A 6864-nucleotide genomic window follows, 5' to 3' on the forward strand; every position below is an offset into this window, starting at 1 on the left:
TATATTACATATAATATCGTTTTACGTCTAAATTGCTTTAGAGAAATAAACTCTTCTACTCAATTGTAGATATGCGAACTACACCTCAAAAGAGGATTTTCTTAATTAGGAAGGGTCTTTCCTATCGTGGTCGGAAATTGCCCATTTGGTATAATAGTTCTCGAGTTCGTTTGAGGACTAAGTCACATTTTCTTAGGTTCTTGTGCTTGAACTTTCTATTAAAGGTATCGGCTATTCGATTTTGGTAAACCTGGATTTTGCTTAACGAATCAAATCTATGGTCTTCTATTAACATTAACTAGTCATATTGAGATTTTATCCATTCTTCTTCAATGACTTAGGATTCAAAAAGGACTCATAGTGTAGGAATTTCAATCTCGATAGGTTCTACGGAATCCATATCGTATACAAGAGATTATGGAGTTTCGTCTGTTGATGCCCGAGCAGTAGTACGATATCCCCATAAGGTAAATTCTAACTTCTCATGCCAATCTCTGTATATGTTGGTCATATTTTTGATGATCCTAATCACATTTTTGTTAGCTGCTTCGACCGCATCGTTAGTTTGGGGCCAATAGAGCGATGATTTGTAATGCTCAATTTTAAATTCTTTGAGCAAGGATAAATATTTCCTTGGAAGTTTCTTCTATTATTTGAAATAATGACATGAGGTACTCCGTATCTAGCGATGATATTGATACAGATGAACTTTGCCACTTGAGTAGATTTCCGGAACCCTAATGATATCACTTTGGAAGAAAGGACGAACCAAGGGAATCTTTAACCTCGTAGCTCTCGTTCCAGACGCAAGTTAGCTTAAAGCGGTCATAGTATCCCTCCACCTGATTCTACTCCACAAAGAGGAAGACAGACTAAACAAGGAAGAGGACATGGAAGTGACTTTGGTGGTCAAGTTACTGGTAACTTTGTTAAAAAATATATGAAGGACATCTAAGACAGAACTACGAGGGGATCCTAAACTCCTTTAATTTCTGTTCTTTTAATTATGAAGTTCTTGAACAAATTTTGTTGAATTTCTACTCTTGACTAATTACATTTCATGACTTGGTTATAAAACAGGGGAAATTGACTAATACATGTTTAAGATATAATCAATTACTAGTTTTGATCACTTTTAGGATAAACAAAAAAAAAGGGTGAAATTGTTAGATATATATCATTGACTTTGATAATTTATTTTAAACAATTAAAAGGGAAAAATTGTTAGATTAAAGTCGTTAATTAACTTAGGATAATTAATTGACGTTATAAAATTATCGAGTTTTGATAATTTAGTTTAATTAATCATAAAGGAGAAATTGTTAGATTGAATTTATCTAGGGCACTTATTATAATAACTCTACCGAGTTTTGATAATTTAGTTTAATTAATCATAAAGGAGAAATTGTTAGATTAAATTAATCTAGGGAACTTACTATAATAACTCTACCGAGTTTTGATAATTTAGTTTAAATAATCAAAAAATGAGAAATTGTTAAGTTAAAGTCTTTTATTAGTTCTAAGGGTATTAATAAGACTGAGGCGTATTAAATTGTTCATGTGTAGGGTCAAACTGAAGAAAACAAAAAAGGGAATATGTCCAGTAGTTCATCAAATTCAGTATTTTGAAGCAGCGCTTCCGATTTTATGTTAACTTTTGGTATTTATAAGAAGCTCGTCTAGTTTTATGTTAACTTCGGTATTTTGAAGAAGTGCGTCCAGTTTTATGTTAACTTCGGTATTTTGAAAAAGCCCTTCTAGTTTTATGTTTACATCAGTATTTTATAGAAACTCGTCCGGTATTATGTCAAAATCGGTTTTAGGAGAAATGCTTCCGGGTTTTTTTGTTCACTTCGGTATTTTGGAGAGGCGCTTCCGTTATTTAACCAGGTCAATTTTATACAAGGCGCTTCTGGTATTTAACCAGTTTGGTTGTATACAAGGCGCTTCCGGTATTTAACTAGTTCGGTTTTATTCAAGGAGCTTCTGGTATTAAACTAGTTCGGTTTTATACAAGGCGCTTCCGGTATTTAATTAGTTCTGTTATATACAAGGAGCTTCCGGTATTTAATCAAATTAGGTATTTGATCAAATTCGGTTTTATGAAGCGTTTCTGGTTCTTGATCAAATTCGGTATTTGATCAAGCATCCGTTATTGGCAGTCTGACATAGTAGCTGAGCTAAACCTATAGAAGTCTGCCACGTGCCAAACTAATTCAAACTCCATGTGATGTACGTTTCTAGTACACCACGATTTCCTAAAGAATATTCGACGCACTATCTTCATCCAGTACATCCACGATCAAAAGCATATTCTCTGATGTACTACCCTAGCACACATCCAATCGAAATTGGAGAGGTTTCCTCTAAAGAAAATTTGTCCGTTGATGAGTTATCTATTTAAGAATAAGTTGGTAGACAATTTGCAGCGTTGGGATTTTACAATTACACTGATTTTCTGAGTTCTTACTGCCTTTACTACTGTTTTTTCTTAAGCATTTTGTGTGAACTCCTATCAAGCGCTCAAGCTCTCAAGTTCTAAGAGTTTACAAGTTTTCTAGATCATAAAGTTGTATTACATACTATTCTTTCTGTGTGAGATTTTAGTGTTGTAAGTTGATAGAATTTGTTTTGTTCAACAGAGTGTTGTGTACTAGAAGTTCAGAAATAGGCATGGTTTAAGTCTGGATTGTCCGACTGAGTTTGTGTAAGCGTTGTATTCAAGACAAATCTTCTAGTGAATATCCTTCTCAAGGTTAAGAAGAAGGGGTGACATATGAGGGTTTGCTCCGAACATCCATAAAAAAACTTTTTATCTTGTGCTCTTTTCTTTCTGAATCTTCCTACTCTTTTTCTGATGCTTCGAGTCTAAACAAACAGTTCCACACTTGACTCAATTCAAGAGTTTGTGAAGACTTACGAAGAATAAAAACATATATTAACTTCTAATAGAGTTAAGATAAAACGAAGGTTTTCACGGTTAACAATACTTGGTCAACTCCCTGTTATTGTTGACTCCTTTCCTAACAATTATTTTAAAACTGAAACATATATTTCAATTATATTTAATTATAATTATTATTAGTTACTTTCTTATATTAATTTATTATTTATAATAAATTAAAAACCAACAAAATCTTCAATTAAAAAGAGAACAAATTATTGTGTTCTAGATTTGTTATATAACATTTGTAAAATGAATCTACATAATTTTCTTGAGAAAATTTATATATCAACATATATTAGCTTATAAAATTAAGCTTTGACAACACAAAAAAGTGTTGTTAATAATCTATAGGTATACAATAAAGACTCATCTTTATTAGTTGTTGATTCTATTCCTTAAGATGAATTATTTTAACTTATTAAAATGAGTAATATCTCTTTTGCTTATTAAAATGAGTAACATCGCAACTCGTATTTCTAAAAAATCAAAGAGAAAAGTTTTCAACAGAACAAACTATTAAATAACTTAGTATACATTAATATTTTAAGATTGCTAGTATTCTTGTCTTTAAATTACAGAAATGTATAATAAAATAAAATGTTATAAATAATGAAATAAATTAAATGTATACAAAGAACAAAATCTCTGAATAAAGGTTGATCTAAGGCATGCGTACACATTTTTTTTAAAACAGTTTCATCGTCTCCCATTTGTGTCGGAGTTTATCGTAGATGAATGTCTCTCAGGGTACAATGAATCTACTATTGATTATGCACTGAAATTACAATGTATCAAATTTTATAATGTACATTAACTATCACCGGGTTGAAAAAAAAGTTAAAAAGAAAAATAATCTCTTGAAATTCTTAGAGAAATTAATAAAGAATTGGTATGTATTGCTAAGAATTAAATAATCAAATAAAACCATCCAAACATTTTATGTACATTAGGAGTAAACATTGCTCGTTCATTTGTCAATTACTCTATAACTAATTAACATTAATTGTCTCCTTAGAGAGTGTATTAATTATAACACTAATAAATGTTGGGTCAAATTATTTTGACTAAGTGTCAAAGTATTTGACTATTGGAATTTTGATGAGTGTATACAAAACTCAATTTAAGTCGTCTAATCATTTTTGGTGCAGGTGTATCGAAAACAGGTTATATTAGACTAAGTCTAAATGAGGTTCACTAGACCGAAGGGCCATTAGATACACGTAGTTAGACGTGCAGACTAACAAGATACGTAGTTAGACGTGCAGTCTAACTCCTTTAGATTAGTCTGAAGGAATGCGTAGTTAGACATACAGTCTAACAGATACGTAGTTAGATGTGAGTCTAACTCCTTCAGATTAGTCTGAAGGGATGCGTAGTTAGACGTGCAGTCTAACGGATGCGTATTTTGATGTGCAGTCTAACGGCTACGTAGTTAGACGTGCAGTCTAACGAATACGTAGTTAGACGTGCAGTCTAACAGATACGTAGTTAGACGTGCAGTCTAACGGATATGTAGTTAGACGTGTAGTCTAACGGATACGTAGTTAGACGTGCAGTATAATAGACGTAGTTAAACATGCAATCTAATAGATACATAGTTAGACGTGCAGTCTAACAAATACTTAGTTAGACGTGCAGTCTAACTGATACGTAGTTAGACGTGCAGTCTAACTCCTTCAAATTAGTTTGAAAGGATGCATAGTTAGACGTGTAGTCTAACGGATGCGTAGTTAGATGTGCAGTCTAACAGATATGTAGTTAGACGTGTAGTCTAACGGATGCGTAGTTAGACATGCAGTCTAAGGGATACGTAGTTAGACGTGTAGTCTAACAGATACGTAGTTAGACATGCAGTCTAACGAATACGTAGTTAGACATGCAGTCTAACGGATACATAGTTAGACGTGCAGTCTAACGTATGGGAGTTAGACGTGCAGTATAACTCCTTCAAATTAGTCTGAAGGAAATCGTAATTAGACGTATCGTCTAATCCCATTAAATCCGGTGGTCTAGTGGATCCTACTATTAGACGTGGGCGTCTAATTTCATTAGACGAGGTCGACTAAGTGAAATACGTCTAACGCCATGCTTAAAGGAGTTGCTTGAAGCTAGCATGCGTCTACCCATGATCAACTAGTTATACACTACTCCTGCTCCAGTTTCCAGTGAAGATTAGTATGACAGCCAGTTGCAGCCAATTGATTAATGCCACGTAAGCAAATATTCTTCCCACTACTTGTTTTTGCAGGAATATCCTTGAAGAATATTTGGCGCAATACCAGATTGGTACGGCCATGATCCTAGTGCTTCGAGTCTGCTATGTACTATGGAGGCGTTCCAATGGAAGCTCGCCACGTGTCATTATGGAAGATTTGACCGTTGGTACATGTTCCGTATTTAAAGATCTTCAAGGACCACAGATGAATCATCGATCCATCGATATACAGATTAATCAATCTAAGCATACAAAATGATATACAAAAGAGCTGCTTTCTTGTTTTATTGTGTGTTTATCAAGAGAGTGAGAATAAAAACATTGTTTTAGCTGAGTGATATACTTCATCATATTGTAAGTTGAATAGAGTTTGTTCTGTTCAACAGTGAGCTAACCGTGCACCTATATTTGATTCTAAGAAACTTATAGTAAATGTTTCTGGTGGTTGAAAGAAGGAGTGACGTAGGAGAGTTTGCTTCGAACATCCATAAACAAATTGTTGTGTCTTCTTCATTCTCTCATCTTCTCATTCTTGTTATTAGCTTCAAACCTAAGCAAACGTTTCCGCACTTGAATTGTTCAAGAGTTTGCAAGTGTTTGTGTAGAATAGAAAGTGATTTAAATCCTTACAGGATTTCTATCAAACTGTTTTTCTTAAGCCGTCATCAATAGTCAGACCCCCGTCTCTATCGATTACGCCGATCCTATTAATTGGTATCAGAGCTCTGTTTTCTATTCTCAAGCCTTCACTAAGAATGTAGACCATAACCAAAGATGCAAGTGCTACCGCAATCCCCACTTTCTCTAGAGAAAACTATATCGTGTGGAAGAAGAGAGTTCGTGCTCATCTCTCTTCTCTCTATGACGACATGTGGAGTGTCATCACAGATGGTCCTATCAAGATCGATAAGGAGAAATCCGAATGGACAAGTTAAGACAAGAGGAAGAACAACCTCAACAACATGGCTTTAGATGTTATGTACAGATCTTTTGATGAAAGCATGTTTAACTACATCATTGAGTGTGATACTGCTAAGGAGATATGGGACAGACTCACTCAATTGTGTGAGGAAAATGAGCAAACCAAGGAGAACAAGGTTATGGTTGCCACTCAATAGTTCGACAACTTCAAGATTCATCCCGGAGAAACGATGAACGAGTTCGACACAAGGTTCAGCCAAATTGTCTCCACTCTATCTATCATTGGCAAGACCTATAGCAATAGGGAGCTTGCTATAAAGGTCACGCGCTCTCTTCCGAGGGAATGGGACATAAAGACTATGGTTATGTGGGAATCCAAAGACCTCAACAAGATCTCGCTCTTCGATTTATTCGCTGATCTCAAAGCCTACGAGTTCGAGTTGAACTCTAGGATTAAAGAAGATCAATCTACATCCATTATCATTTCCAAAGAGTTGGTGACTTCTGAAGAGCCTCCTGCCGCTCCTGACGTGCAGACTACAGCTCATCATCTTAGCAGCGATGTTATGTCTCTCTTCGTGAAGAAGTTTGGAGACTTCATGAAGAAGAGCATCTCTAACTCAAACTCTTCAAATTCTAATGATAATAAGAAATCCAAAGCTAATGTTAAGTGTTATAATTGTGGCATTGTAGGTCATTACCAATCGGAATGTTGGAAGCTGAAGCATGAAGAGAAGAAAAATGACAATGAAAAGGAGTTGAAGGCTCTTATGGCAGGTGA

This window comes from Impatiens glandulifera, chromosome 5, assembly GCF_907164915.1.
Source record: "Impatiens glandulifera chromosome 5, dImpGla2.1, whole genome shotgun sequence".
Taxonomy (NCBI): Eukaryota; Viridiplantae; Streptophyta; class Magnoliopsida; order Ericales; family Balsaminaceae; genus Impatiens; species Impatiens glandulifera.